The sequence below is a fragment of the Ornithodoros turicata genome, chromosome 1 (assembly GCF_037126465.1).
Source record: "Ornithodoros turicata isolate Travis chromosome 1, ASM3712646v1, whole genome shotgun sequence".
NCBI lineage: Eukaryota > Metazoa > Arthropoda > Arachnida > Ixodida > Argasidae > Ornithodoros > Ornithodoros turicata.
In genome coordinates, this window is record NC_088201.1 from 178,719,489 (window position 1) to 178,733,989 (window position 14,501).

General features: G+C 46.3%; 3 non-coding genes across 3 annotated transcripts; all 3 read right to left on the bottom strand.

The window, feature by feature from the left end:
• Window positions 1-11,993: 11,993 nt before the first annotated feature.
• Window positions 11,994-12,067, bottom strand: Trnai-aau (transfer RNA isoleucine (anticodon AAU)). The gene has a single exon. It is a non-coding gene; the product is annotated as a tRNA-Ile (tRNA).
• Window positions 12,068-12,163: 96 nt separating this feature from the next.
• On the bottom strand, window positions 12,164-12,237 carry Trnai-aau (transfer RNA isoleucine (anticodon AAU)). The gene has a single exon. It is a non-coding gene; the product is annotated as a tRNA-Ile (tRNA).
• A 114-nt stretch (window positions 12,238-12,351) lies between these two features.
• On the bottom strand, window positions 12,352-12,425 carry Trnai-aau (transfer RNA isoleucine (anticodon AAU)). The gene has a single exon. It is a non-coding gene; the product is annotated as a tRNA-Ile (tRNA).
• Between the last annotated feature and the right edge of the window lie 2,076 nt (window positions 12,426-14,501).

Genomic DNA, 14,501 nt, shown 5'->3' on the forward strand with positions numbered 1-14,501 from the left:
GGTGAAGTGGAAGACCGAGCGGAATCCGCTCGGGGGGAGGATAGCTGCGTCCATGGGCCGACTTCAGGGGAACTGTGCCGGCATACGCCTATTACACATCTGAGGGAAACCCAGGAAAAACCCCAGACGACACAGCCGGCCCGCGGATTCGAACCGCGGACCTCCCAGTCTCCAAGCGCACGCGTTACCGCTGCGCCACCGGAGCTGGTCCGTTCCTGATCCACACGCACACGATAGGCATTCGCGCGCTTCTCTACTGTCTCATTGGATGCCGCCGATCTTTGGATCCAGGGGATCCCGTTTGTTGCCGCCAAAGACGGCTCTGTTTTCATCGCGTTTTTCTTCTAATCGGTAGCGCTGTGTGAACTAATTTTGATTGCACTATACTTATTGAAACACGGACCCTCATTTGACAACAAGCCGTTTTTGCATTTTAATGCCCCTTCAATCTTCAATTTTCAGTTACATATTCTACAAATATAGCCGGAAGAAATTCCTAGACATCGAGTGCTCATAGGAGGAGTATGAGATGTCGCGACTGCATTCTTTCAAATCTCCCAAAATGACCATACCTATACGCAGGATCCACCGGGAGTCGTTCCAATTGGTTTTTGCATTTTATGCAGTTGTATTCTGCTCGAGACAGGTCTCTCATGAGGTTAGTTCTCATTCACAGTCAAGTGTTCCAAAGTCAATAATCTCAGGCGCAAAGACTTATCTAAACTATTGTTCGGATGTCTGTGTTCCCATCTGACTCCCATATTTCTTCCTTCCGAAACCGTCATGAAAACGTGACAAGTCGTAGCTCGGTTTTGTGTAAGCAATGAGCGAATGTAACGCTCATAAAAGAGCCGACTACTGACTGCACTCTCAAAACTGAACTTCACCGCATATCATGGTCTGCGCCAACGATTGCCACGAATGATAGGGTTATCAGTTCTGATTTGGAGAAGAGAGGGTGTGTACGCCTTTTTGTGTCAATTTGGATACATGATAATTGGGATAAAAAGGCGTACCCCGGACAGAACACCGCCTCCTACGGACGTCCGAAATACATTCCAATGTTGATATCCGAAAACTTACCTCCGTGGGACTCTCCTCGGATATTTGTGGAGGGGTAGCCGTATATCCGCAAGGGGTCTTGTTGCGGGTGTTTCACGGATTGTCAGCTCCGTGATTGGATGCTGTACGGATCATGTATTTCAAGAGAGAGTGAAACGCGGGACGATACAGCACTCGAGAAATTTAACTTTCCATGTCCCGGACTGACTGTCCCCGGGCTGTCCCCACTGACTTTGTCGAACTACATGAGTTAGAAACAGAGACATTACCTCTACACCGACTTAATACGCAAAACAATTCCTCATTTCAGGGTTGTTTGTGCGCGAAATCGAATTAAACTCAGACATCTCACCCTTCATTTCGACTCACAAGGCGAACAAGGCTCTCGAATGTGTAGAAGCTCGCGAGAAGAACATGGGGTAACTTCGCAAATAATCCTGGCGGTTACCGTGGTACAGGAAGCATCCCAATGAAGACTACTGAGAGGAATGCTCACATATTTCTGTGGTGGGTAGTCCTCTTGGACTGCCATAATAAGAGGGACTGCACACCCCTCCCTCTCCTCAGTCACCATCATCTCTCCCCTCCCTCTTTCACCCTGCCCTCTTCTCCCTCCCCTGGGTGCCCCAAGCCGCCATTTCAGAGCAGGCTAACCGCACCTTCCCCATACATCCTCCCTGCAACTGTTTGCAGCCTCCTCCAGCTGCAGCATCCTCCCTGCAACTTCCTGTTTGGAAGTGAATGCAACTTCATTTCCAAAGCTTTTCGGCTCAGTGGCCCAATCTCTTGTTGCTGTTTCTTTTTCGTTTGATTTCTTTTCTCTTTTTTGCTTTTTGAAACGCCGCGCTGACTTTCCCTCATGAGAAGCAAAGCGGAGCAACAGAAAGTAAAACGGCCTAAGGAAACACGCTGTAGATTTTACTACAAAGCGTATACTGACTTCCAAAAAGTAAAAAAGTAACACTCGCTCGAAATACACGCTGCATCCGAGAGAGCTCCTGTTTACATCCGTATCTCCTGGTTATGTCCACAAAGTGGTCGTTCGTACGAAGTTCGAAGCCCGGCCAAGTGGATCTCCGTAGTATATCCGCTGGAGGAATTTCATTATTTTGCGGATATCCGAATCTCCGTGAAAGTATATCCGACAGACATCCGTAGGACATAATTTTCTGACGCCTTCCTCTCTCTTCGAATCAGAAGCGATAACTAAAGATGAGTGTGCCGCGCAAGTTTGTTCTTTGCGGGCACACATTTCCGTGTCATCGCGGGTTGCGGGTAAGGTGCGGGTAGACCCGAACTACCTCTGCGGATTACGCAGGTATACTAGCAATACCCGCAAGCCCAACCAGTCGGATTTTGGTGTATGATCCCATTCATGGCGAACATTTGACCCAAAATTACTTTCCTTCCAAGTTGTTGTTTGCCACATATGGTTATCTTTGGCTATCTTTCGACACCAAGACTGGAACACTTCGCATTACGGTAAGCTGGAAACTAGGTCAGCCGTTGCCACAGCGTACGCGTCGGAAAAGTGGCTCACTGACGGACAGTGTCCTCAGCATCAATAAATCATTTCGTGCCGTCACAACCATACGGCATAACTGAAATATGTGTACGCTTTGGGCTGCTGGTATATCGGCGGGTGTGCGCATAGGCGTCGGGATGTGCGGGTGCGGATGCGGGTTGAGCCAATGACAATGTTGCGGATGCGGGTGCGGATACTGGTTGTGCCTCCGCTGGTGTGGTGCGGTGCGGGTACCAATTTTCATACCTGCACGCATCTCTAGCGATAACCCTATCATTCGTGGCAATGGTTGGCACAGAGCGTGCTATGCGGGGAAGTTCAGTTTTTAGAGCCTACTGAAAGGTATGGTCTATAGTGCTCGCTGCATTCGTTCCATAAATCATTGCTCCAACACCTTCGCTGTTACACCGTCTTCGTAAACGCGAGTAAAACATTTGAAACCGGAGATATGCAACTGTATGCATCCAGGCTTTATTCTTCAGTCAGGTTTCGCTCAGAGCTAGTATACTCTTAGAAATGAACTTCACCCCATAGCACGCTCTTAGCCAACCATAATCTCGAATGATATCGTTAGCTGCCCTGATTTGTTGAAAACGGGAGTCGTACGCCCGTTTTGTGACAATTATGAACACCATAAGTGTCACGAAAAAGGCGCACGCCTCCCGTTTTCAACAAATCAGGGCAGATAAGAACATCATTCGAGATTATGGTTGGCTAGGAGCGTGCTATGCGGTGAAGTTCATTTTCAAGTGTGTAGATCTACGACACCTACATTCTTAAAAATGAACTTCACCGCGTAGCACGCTCCTAGCCAACCATTATCTTGAATAATATCGTTATCTGGTCTGATTTGTTGAAAACGGGAGGCGCACGCCTTTTTTGTGACAATTATGAACAGCATACAGGCTGGTTCACATTGCAGCGTTTACGGCTGCGTACGGCTTCTTACGTGTACCTTCGTTCTATCTTAAAAGACATTCCGTTGCAGTGATTCGTTGTCCGCTGACGTAACACGCAAGCGCAGCCGTAAACGCAGCAGTGTGGATCAGCCTTAAGTGTCACAAAAAAGGCGTACGCCCCCGTTTCCAACAAATCAGGGCAGATAACGATATCATTCGAGATGATGGTTGGCTAGGAGCGTGCTATGCGGTGAAGTTCATTTTAAAGAGTGTGGGAGTCACATTTTACTCGTACACTCTTAGAAATGAACTTCACCACATAGCACGCTCCTAGCCAACCATCATCCCGAATGACAACGTTCTCGCCCCTGATTTGTTGAAAACGGGAGGAGGAGCCTATTTTGTGCCATTATGCACGGCACAAAATAGTCTACTCCTCCCGTTTTCAACAAATCTAGGGCGAGAACGTTGTCATTCGGGGTGATGATTGGCTAGGAGCGTGCTATGTGGTGAGGTTCATTTTTAAGAGTGTATTTCAAGCCTGTCCGAGAATATTTTCCCACGCGTGGAAGCCCGCATCTGTTCACGGTTTCCGTGTTTACAACTTACGGTGGAGAAACAATCCCCCTCTCTTTTGGAATCAGAAGCAATAACCCCATCGTTCTTGGCAATGGTTGGTGGACAGCGTGCTACGCAGTGAAGTTCTGTTTTCCTGATACGCTTTCAGACATATTTCGGCACATTTCCCTTAGAAGACGGCCCAGGACGCACATCATCGACATTCCGCCGCCAGGGGCGACGCGAATATGGAAATGGTCCATTTGGTAACAAAGCCCCCCTTACCACAGGCACCTGTGGGTTATAAGCCGGCGATTGTGGTTCATTACATTGAGCGCGACAAAAGCACCTGTCGACTAGTTGGTGGACTGCACCAAAATGACGCCAATCTGGTAGCAGATAAGCGGATTTCGCTTGGATTGAGGCCTTTTGGGCGGTGCAACGGCGTCTCTGACGGCAAAACAGGCTCCTCCCGTGAAGCGGCAAAATATCAAAAGATGGCCACTCTCTCTATATACGTCTCTGGACTGCCTCAAAGCCGTATATTAAAAGGGAGTCTGGCCATTAATGGGTCATGCCTATACCTGAAGCTCCACCCACTTTTTCAGCTTTCCGACCAATGAAGTCTTGAAATATGGGGCGCTATCAATCAGCGTATACTCACTATTTGCCCCCCTATCCAACGTGGGCAGCGCCATTTTGGGTGGCAAGTGGATTGGATGGGATTGAAATAGATACCTCTCGCAATCTGCAAAAGTAATGGATTGTTGGTGCAAATTTGATAAGCGCCACCTAGGGAGCGTAAGGCACGTCGGGAATTGTCGTCTGCTTCTGTCGTTGTACCGCTGCCGGCAGAACCACCTGCTGGGACACATTCTGTTGTCGGTATGATTTTTAAACAAATATACATGAATAGTTGGAATATAAGAGGCAAGAATGTTTATATCCATGAAATCCAGCTGTTAAAAATAAGATTGTACAGCACAGCGCCGTTTTTGTTATGATTTCGTTGTGATCGCCGTGTTCACTAGGCCTAACACCGGCGACAAAACGTATTATTTTCAGTTAGATATTGATGGATGAGCATAAGTTGAAACTGATTTCCGAGAAATTTATATTACGATGTACATTTGCAGCGTAAAATCAGGTTAGTCTGTGAAACTTTTTTGTCATGAAATCCCCGCTTCACTGTGTTTGTTTTCGTCGCCATTTTGGGTGGCAGTATGGTGTCATGGCGACCCCCTTGGTAAAACGCAAACCAATCAGAGGAGCGAAACTGTGATTGACAGGTCGGGCCTCTTTTTGTGACTCCTCCAAATGGCCAGACTCCCTTTTAATATATGGCTCTGGACTGCCTTGAACAGGAGCGCCCTCTAGCCCAGCCGAACAGCCCCATGAAGACACAAAAGAGACAAGACGCCATGATAACAAAAACGTGACCTCATTTGTGTGTACCACTACAACTAAGGCGCCACCTGTGACCTGCGCGAAGGAATGCGGTTTTGGGCAACGGCCACCCGCGCTGTTTCGATTTCGATACGTCGACCAACGTCATCATTACGTACATACCCAGGCAGCACATGGTGGGATAGTAGACGTCTAAACATGTCTAGGACGAAACTTTGAGGCTAAGTGTAGATGTCTTATAGACGTCTAACAGCCAATATACGTTATTTAGACCTCTACAGAAAGCCGTCTACTAGACATCGCTCAGACATTGCACAGTAGACATCTAATTTTTGGCGTATATATTTTGGCGTGGTGTATAACTTCTTAACGTACAGTAGACGTCTAATTTTTTATGTCTAATAGCTGGCTAATTGTAGACCATATTGAAAAACACCTGTATACGGTCACACGGATGACGTTTTGAACTTCCATGCCTTGATATACAGGGTGTCCCAGAAAACGTGTCATTGAATTATAATTAAAAAAAAACTACGCCACCTACAATCATGCGGTCAGCGGCATTTGTTCTTATTAGGTTTTTGCCACCTTGTAAAGTTAATGTCATGTACCCCAAGTTTAATTATGCAAATATTTGCGAACTGAACTCAGAAATTTGCCAAGGGAAGGTCACTTTTTTACCCCACCAATATGAAGGGCGTGCCGAATTCACTCAAATTCATGATAATTGGCAGTGATATTCACGAGCTATCCCATCGGAAAAAATAGACGAATATCATGCTTTTCGGAGCACCGGACCATAACGCGCGATGTCTTTCTGAACGCAATCGCTCGCAGTCTGACGAAAGGAGGTTCCGAAGCCAGCCCACAGAGTGATAGTAAGAAAAGTAGCAGCTCTTAAAATTGGGAGAGGGAAAGCATTATCCCAGCGAAAGTCGGACGTGATAAGCCATGCCTGCGTTATCTCTTTCTGCGATGCCGGGGTGGGCTGGGTTTCCAACCTCCTTTCGTCGGACTGACACAGACTGCGCTGAAAAATTCATCGTGCGCTATTCTGTGCGACCTCCGTAGAGCATGATGTTCGGCTATTTGTTCCGATGGGATAGCTCCTGAATATCCCTGTCAATTACCATTAATTTGAGTAAATTAGACACGCTCTTCACAGTGGTGGGGTAAAAAAGTCACCTTTACTAGGCAAATTTCCAACTTAAGCTCGCAAAAATTTACATAATTAAACTTACGTTACACGACATTCACATGAGGAGGTGGCAAAAACCCAGTAAGAACAAATACCGTTGACCGCATGACCCCATGTCATCATCACTTCTTCATTTATTGTTGTTGTTGACCGCATGACTCTAGGTGGTGTAGTTTTTTTATTATAATTCAATGAAACGTTTTCTGGGACACCCTGTATAGGGCCATCATGGTGCCATGCGTAGTCTTACCATACAGGCGATGTAGGACCTACCTGAAGCAATACAGAATTCGATAGAGATCAGATATCTCAAGTGAAACATGTTTAATCCCATATCACGCTACAGAGCATCCAAAGCCATAAGGTGGTTTTTCCCATCTTGCATAAATACCCCTGGGGACAATCTAGGCCGATGTGAGATGAACCGATGGGGTGTATATGTCCATCGTTCTGATGTACTATGAAGGAATAGCATACGGTAAAATTATTTGACAAATTTGTCGCAACAATGAAACTCCAGTGCTGTGATATATCTGGTCACCAAAAGCTTTACTTTTGAAGATCTGCACTGCACAGAAATGTACACTTCAAGTGCTGAAATTAACGTGATCCTATAAAAATAGCCGTGATTTTCAAAGTATGTACATGGCTGTATGGTTTGTATTGGTGCCCTCTCAGCTTAGTGCCAGTATGTTGGAATAAACACACGGTACTGTTTGCAAAGTTCATTGCAATCTATAAGAACATTGCATGCAGTAGTACACGCATATCATTAAAGCTCCTAGCCTTCTGCTGTAAAAAATTTTATCATTCCTGCAAAATGAGATTCATACGTAAATCCTCAGGGTTTCATGGGCGACAGAAAACAAGAAAAAAAAACATTCTCCCATGACTGCTTTCTGGCTTGTCCATCTTTTCCAGCCTTTCGTGTCCACCATCAATGCAGAATACTGATGACGTTCACTTGCATGCAGGGATCGGCAGACATGTACAAAATACCGCAAAAAAGTATTTGAAATAAGCAGAGTTCGAGATAACTCGTTACAAGTAACTCGTTACTGTAAGTAAGTTCCTTTTTTTGGTAACTTGTAACTTAACTCGGTACTTTTGCGCCGTGGTAACTTTCAGAGGAACTCGTTCCTTTTTCAGGTAACTTTGCCAAAGTAACTTAAGTTAAGTTCCAATGTACTTTTAACTCGATTTTCACTCACGTCCACATATTTTCTTGCTTTCTCTCCGGTTCCTTCATGGCATTTTTTGCCATAAAACGTGATATTCAATCAATGACAATATTTTATTGAGGCAGTAAGAACGGCTACCATTGAAATGAGGCTGAACCATTGTGAGCCCACAGGGAGTAAGATGCAAAGCGTTCGAATAGACCCCTACCAGACAAACGTCATCATGACATTGGTAGACAGACTGAAACCGAAACAAATCGGAAGGAGAGGGCCGGGTTCCACGAACGGGCACTTGTTCGCGCCTCCCATTGAAAGAAATGTAGGACCGAGTGTCACGTCCCTTTAAGGGACCATATCGTAATCCCTTCAAGACCGTGGCTTTCGGGCGCGACCTTCTTCACATCTAGCTTCGAGCGTAGTTCAATTCTACCAAATTTCGCGCTGTCGAGCACTATGACGTCATTTGTTTGCAAACAGGGAGAGGTCTATTGTTGGACATAAACGAAAACGATCTAAGCGTGTTGCACTCCTCAGCAGGCAACTCAAGGTCTAATTCAACTGCTCACGCGCGCTGCACCTGCTCCGAAGTAACTTGGAAGTAACTTGTTCTTTTTTTAAGTGTGAGGTAAGTGAGGTAACTCAGTAACTGCGAGTTACATTTCAGGCTGAAGAACTTCGTTATTAACTTAGTTACATTTTGCACACGGTAACTTAACTTGTAACGAGTTCTTTTTGACGGGTAACTTCTCAATCTATGGAAATAAGATACAGAGTACATCAGCGAAAATGTATTTGAAATACAGTACAAATTACTTAGGAATAATACTAAATACTTGAAAACGTAATTAAGCTACTCACGAGATACTTTCGTGCTCGGCATAAAGAACAGACACCACGATAGCCTTTATAGCCGTTAGTCTCTGTTTCGGCAACGCATTCGAAATAGGGCCTCGGATAAGGCCGAGGAAGTAAAGGCGCAGCCTTCGTGTGGGGCTCCATCCTGAGACGAGATCACGCGCGCAGCCAACAGTGACTGAAAACAACCCTCAGAAATCGTCTCCCTATATGGTATCTTTCAAAGCTGAAGGTGGTCAGCACTCAGGTCAATGGCATATCCGAAAAGCAGGTCCGGAATTCACCGAATTCCAGAAGCGGTTAGACCATCGACCTGAGAGCCACTTCTTGCATGGAAACTGGCCAGAGGTACAAGTCCCGCTTTGTTTCTGTGTCACAGGAGGGTTGTAGGGGATCCCATTCCACGCATGAGTATAGAACATCCACACTCTTAAAAATGAACTTCACCACATAGCACGCTCCTAGCCAACCATCACCCCGAATGACAACGTTCTCGCCCTAGATTTGTTGAAAACGGGAGGAGGAGCCTATTTTGTGGCCATTATGCACGGCACAAAATAGGCTCCTCCTCCCGTTTTCAACAAATCAGGGGCAAGAACGTTGTCATTCGGGATGGTGGTTGGCTAGGAGCGTGCTATGTGGTGAAGTTCATTTTTAAGAGTGCAGGAGGATGAACATGCGTCCTGGTACTCTGTACACGCAGAGAGAACAAAAATGGTGAGGTCATCTCTGGACTGCCCTACCCTGACCTGTCATCGGTAGTATGAGAAAAAGGGAAACGTCAGAACACTTCGGGGGGAAAAAATCCTCACGAGACTATGAGCCAGAATAATGAAAGTAATTGAAATACTGAGTAGAAAATGATTTTAAAAAGTATTTAAATTAGATTACAAGATACATTTCAAAAGATACAAAATACTGCAAAAAGTATTGAAATTACTGTGTTTCAAATACGATACGTAAGATACGTACATGTCTGGGGTCGGAACCGCTACCTTTTTCGGTTCGGTTTGGGTTCAGGTTCAGGCATATTGGTTTGGTTCGGGTTCAGCTCCGCAGCAGTACAAAATATTGGTTCGAACCGGTTCAGGAAAGTGAATTTTAAGCAAATTGCCATGGGCTAAAAACAAGCACATCCTTACGATTCTCAAACAACACAAATGTACTTTTGTTGTTATTGTTGCCAACACAGCAATGGTTCACAGTAACACTGCGTGTGACAATTCTATATTTCAGGTGTAATGCTACGGTGCCATACTATATATATACTTCCTATGTTCACTCACCATATACACCCCGTTACATCCTGCTCAGGGACTGGCCAGGGACTTGCAGCAACCAGTCTACCATATGACCAACGAAATGCGACTGCCAACTACAACTGCAAGGAAGTTTTCGTCTGATCTGGGGACAAAGTAGAAGTGTCGCACATCTTGAAGATATTGAGGTAGAAGATTAATATACTCGGAAATCCACTGTCACCTGATATATGATGGACTAGACCCGATACAAACACGTCAGAATTAATGACTGCGATTATTTACCACACCGTCACATGTATAGTTCAAGCTCCGTGTAATACGCTACATTGCGATTTATGTTGTTGTCTCTCTAGCGTTAGGTCTAACCCTCTGCTCTGTCTTCTATAGTCGTCATTTTGCCAATACATACGTCATTTTGGTATAACGTCACCCGGTTGTCCCTTCTGCGAGTACAGGGAGTCAGCAGAACATGCTTTCAGTTTATGTCTGTTGCCGGGTGCCCTGTGGCATCGTGTGGCAGGCCTCTATAACCTGACGGATGTTGAGTGGAGCACAGTTCGTGGTCTGTACCCCCTCCCTGTCTCGCAGCGGGATAGGCGGCATTTTGTGCTCTTGGTGGTCGAAATCAACTACCAAGTGTGGATTGCACGCTGTCGACGAGTGCACGCGCAGGAGAGCCGCAGTGTGCAGGAGGTGATTCGGCTAGTTAACGCCGGTATTCGCAAAGTTCTTTGCAGGGAGCGTGCGATGCTTGGTGCAGTTGAGTTTCACCGTCGCTGGATGACCTCTGACATCCTCTTCAGGGTGGACAATGGCAAGTTCCATGTTAACCTATGAGGTGTCCACATCCTCGTGTTGTTCTCCCACTTGCAGCTTTCCAGTGTCATGGACTGTTGCATGGCGAAACGGACACGTATAGCAATCTCTGAACAGCGTTAGTCGCTCTGCGAGAGTTGGTATTCAGAATGTTGTTCGAGTCTGTTTGAGATGCTACAAAAAGCCTGCCCCTGTGGCCGGCCTTCCATTTGATGCCAATACACTCTCTCTAGAGTCGTCGTCTTAGTTTAGTCCATGTGAAACGTTAGAGGGAGCCAGTCTGTGTGGCTGGTCTTCCGCTCCAGTGCCAATACATATAGTTCTCTTGTTTGATGAGAATACACTCCTCTGCCTCTGAACGCGCGGCCTATAAAATAGTTGCCGGGCAGTATCGCTTGCGGTGCTGTTCCTAAGAAGATTTTTTCTTAAAATGCACTGTTTGGAGCGTTGCCCGCTACGATGCCAATGCATAGATCTCATAGATCATAAAGTCAACAAAACACTATACATTTGGAGCGTTGTTATCTGGTATGTAAGATGGGCGCACAAATTCTGTGACTCATCTAATCAATCAACAATACAACAAGATAGAGACGGTGTAAAAGGGGCTACCTCCATAGTAGCTCTCTTACTTAATGACAATACATACTCGTCTTGTCGTGAGTCCGGTCCCTGCGAGAATGGCCGTTAGTTTTAGAGCACAAAATGAAAACATGGGCTGCTGGATGACAAAAATCGCGCATAAGGAAGCCTATAACTGCAAAAAGTACAACCCCAAAAACTGAGTGAACGCAATAGCTGCGAGGAGCAAATACCTCGCACAGTTGCAGTTTTGTTTTGTTCAGTTTCAGTTTCGAATTTGTTTGGCAACACGGCTCAATCCGCTGTGTAAATCTTACTTCCGATCTCTCACAACGTGCATTAAGTCTGAATCGTTTCGCGAACTGGTAACTGCTTAAATTTATTCCAGTTCAGTTTAGGTACTGATCCCTGCTTGCATGACAACAGTGTAAAAAGACAACGAGGATGAAACAAACTACACAGACATGAACTCACTTCGAATGCAATATTACTGCATGCAGCAGCAGACAAAGGCTGGTTAGAACACACATAACAGACACCACTACTGCCATCTGTGCCGACTGTTTTATGTGTTCCAACCCATGGTTTGTCTGCTGCTGCCGTTCTGCTGCCGTTAAAAAGCCGTTCAAAGGTAAATGAGAATTCAAATGGCCTGCACAGGGATCGAACCTGTGGCCTTCGCGTTATTAGCACGGCGCTCTAACCAACTGAGCTAGCAGTCCACGTGCACCGGTACAGATGTAGTCGTTCTGAAGACGAAGCGCGCGTAAAATAACGCAAATTATGAAAAGCCATTCAAAGGAAAATGAGAATTCAAATGGCCTGCACAGGAATCGAACCTGTGGCCTCCGCGTTATTAGCACGGCGCTCTAACCAACTGAGCTAGCACGCCACGTGCACCGGTAGGGATGTAGTCGCTCTGAAGACGAGGCGCGCGTAAAATAACGCAAATTATGAAAAGCCATTCAAAGGTAATTGGGAATTCAAAGGTAATTGAGAATTCAAATGACCTGCACAGGGATCGAACCTGTGGCCTCCGCGTTATTAGCACGGCGCTCTAACCAACTGAGCTAGCAGGCTTTTTTTTTTTTCTTTCACCGTTTATTATGGTTCATGGCGCTACGTACAAGAATGACATGAGTGAATGAATAACAATATTTACATTATGTACAACTCATTGAAAACTGCTGCACATTAACATAATACGGCAATACAAAAGCAAACTCCACAACAACCCAAACGTCGCGAAACGTTACAAACACAAAACCTCGCATGAACAAGGAAAGGTAAGCTTAGTATAATAAGGACACGTAGAAGAAGTAGGAGCATGAAGACATGAAGGACTGACTGGTAAGAAAAATTAGTAGTCTACGGGGCCCGTTCGTAAGAGATTAATGACGTTCAGCCAGGTGTGCGCAGTTTCGTCAGCGGATGTGAACACTAAAAAGTGCGCTAACGAAAACACCATGCGACGGAATATGGGCCAGGAGCCGACCGGTGGCTCATTTGCGTCATATATTCGTCGAGCTACCCACAGTGCGTACAACTCCAACAGGAGTAGGATGTCCAGAGGCAAATCGCATCCAGGCCTGACAGGAAGGAAGCGTATAGCACGGGAATTTAAGTAGATGTCCCTTTTGAATGCGCGCTGGAAAACGTCCCAAAAGAAGATGGCGTCTCGACAATAGAGAAAAGCGTTCTCAATGTTTTCCTCTTCCGGACAAAGGCGGCAATTGAAATTATTCCATGGAACCCAAAACCCTGTGTCGCGCAGCCACGCACGAAGCGGTAGCGTTCCAGTGTGTAACCGATAGAAGAAAGTCTTCACCTTTGGACGCACTAGCATGCGCCGTACACGCAAGAGAACATCACCACCAGGCTGGGGTGCAAACATCGTACGGTACATTGGAGGCGGAAAAAGCGAATCCAGAAGAGCGTGATAGAGGCGTTTCCGAGTCGTTTCAAAGATGAACTCTCTAGGGAACCTTGCCAGGAGGAATCTGAACGAGGCTGCTACCTCTTTGTAGAAGCCCCAAACAACCATAGGCGTGTCAAATACTGTCGACAGTAAGAGTTCCGGTAGCTCATCACGAAGGATGGCAGCAGTGCAGTGCTGGAGGAAAGGGTGTAGCTGGTCGCGTACAAAGCACACGCGCCAAACCAACTGACGAACGAAAAGGCAGGACAATCCCAACCCCCCGAGTTTGACGGGCCGGAACAGATTTCCACGTCCCATTGGTTCATACGACGAACCCCATATAAAGGTGCAAATGACCCGCTGGACTCGATTAATATGTGTTCTTGCGCACGGGAGTACTTGCAGGTAATAACTTATGCGAGAAGCAAGAAATGTATTTGCCACATATGCACGACCGAAAATGGAAAAGTCCAAAGGTTTCCGGGTTGCCACCAGGTAACGCAGGCGACTCAAGAAAGAAGTCCAAAACGACCGTGAGCGTCTTGAACAGTTGAGGTCAATTCCCAAGTATTTGGGAGCTTGCGTAGACCATGACAAGCTTGCCATAAAGCTCGGCGTGGAATCCCACCGCCCTAGCCAGGATCCACTGCATTTAGGCCAGCTAATGCGAGCGCCACTAGCATCACAAAACCTTCGCACATGACATATCGCACGATGGATGCTGCCAACTGTTCCGCAGAACAACGTTACATCATCTGCATAAGCAAGAACTTTAACTTCGAATGCGTGCCTACGAAAACCGCGAACATACGGGTCTGCCAAAACCGATCGGCACAGCGGCTCAATGTAAAGGGCAAAGAGGAGGGGGGAGAGCGGGCATCCCTGTCGCACTGAAGACCTCACAGGCATAGGGTCCGAAAGGCTTCCATTGACTTGGAACTGTGTGGTGACGCCCCGATAGCACAATCGCACCCACTTGAGCAGTACACGTCCCACGTTCACGCGACGAAGTAGCCAAAAAAGGAAGGCGTGACTCACTCGGTCAAATGCCTTTTCGAGGTCCAACTGAACTAATGCCGCTGATAGCCCGAAGAAGTTGCAACAATCGACCACCGATCGCGCCACATGCGCGTTTGTGAATATTGTACGCCCCTTCATTCTGTAAGTCTGATGTTCACCAACAACATAGGGCATTAGCTCCTGAAAGCGGGCAGTGAGAACCTTCGCAAGTATTTTGT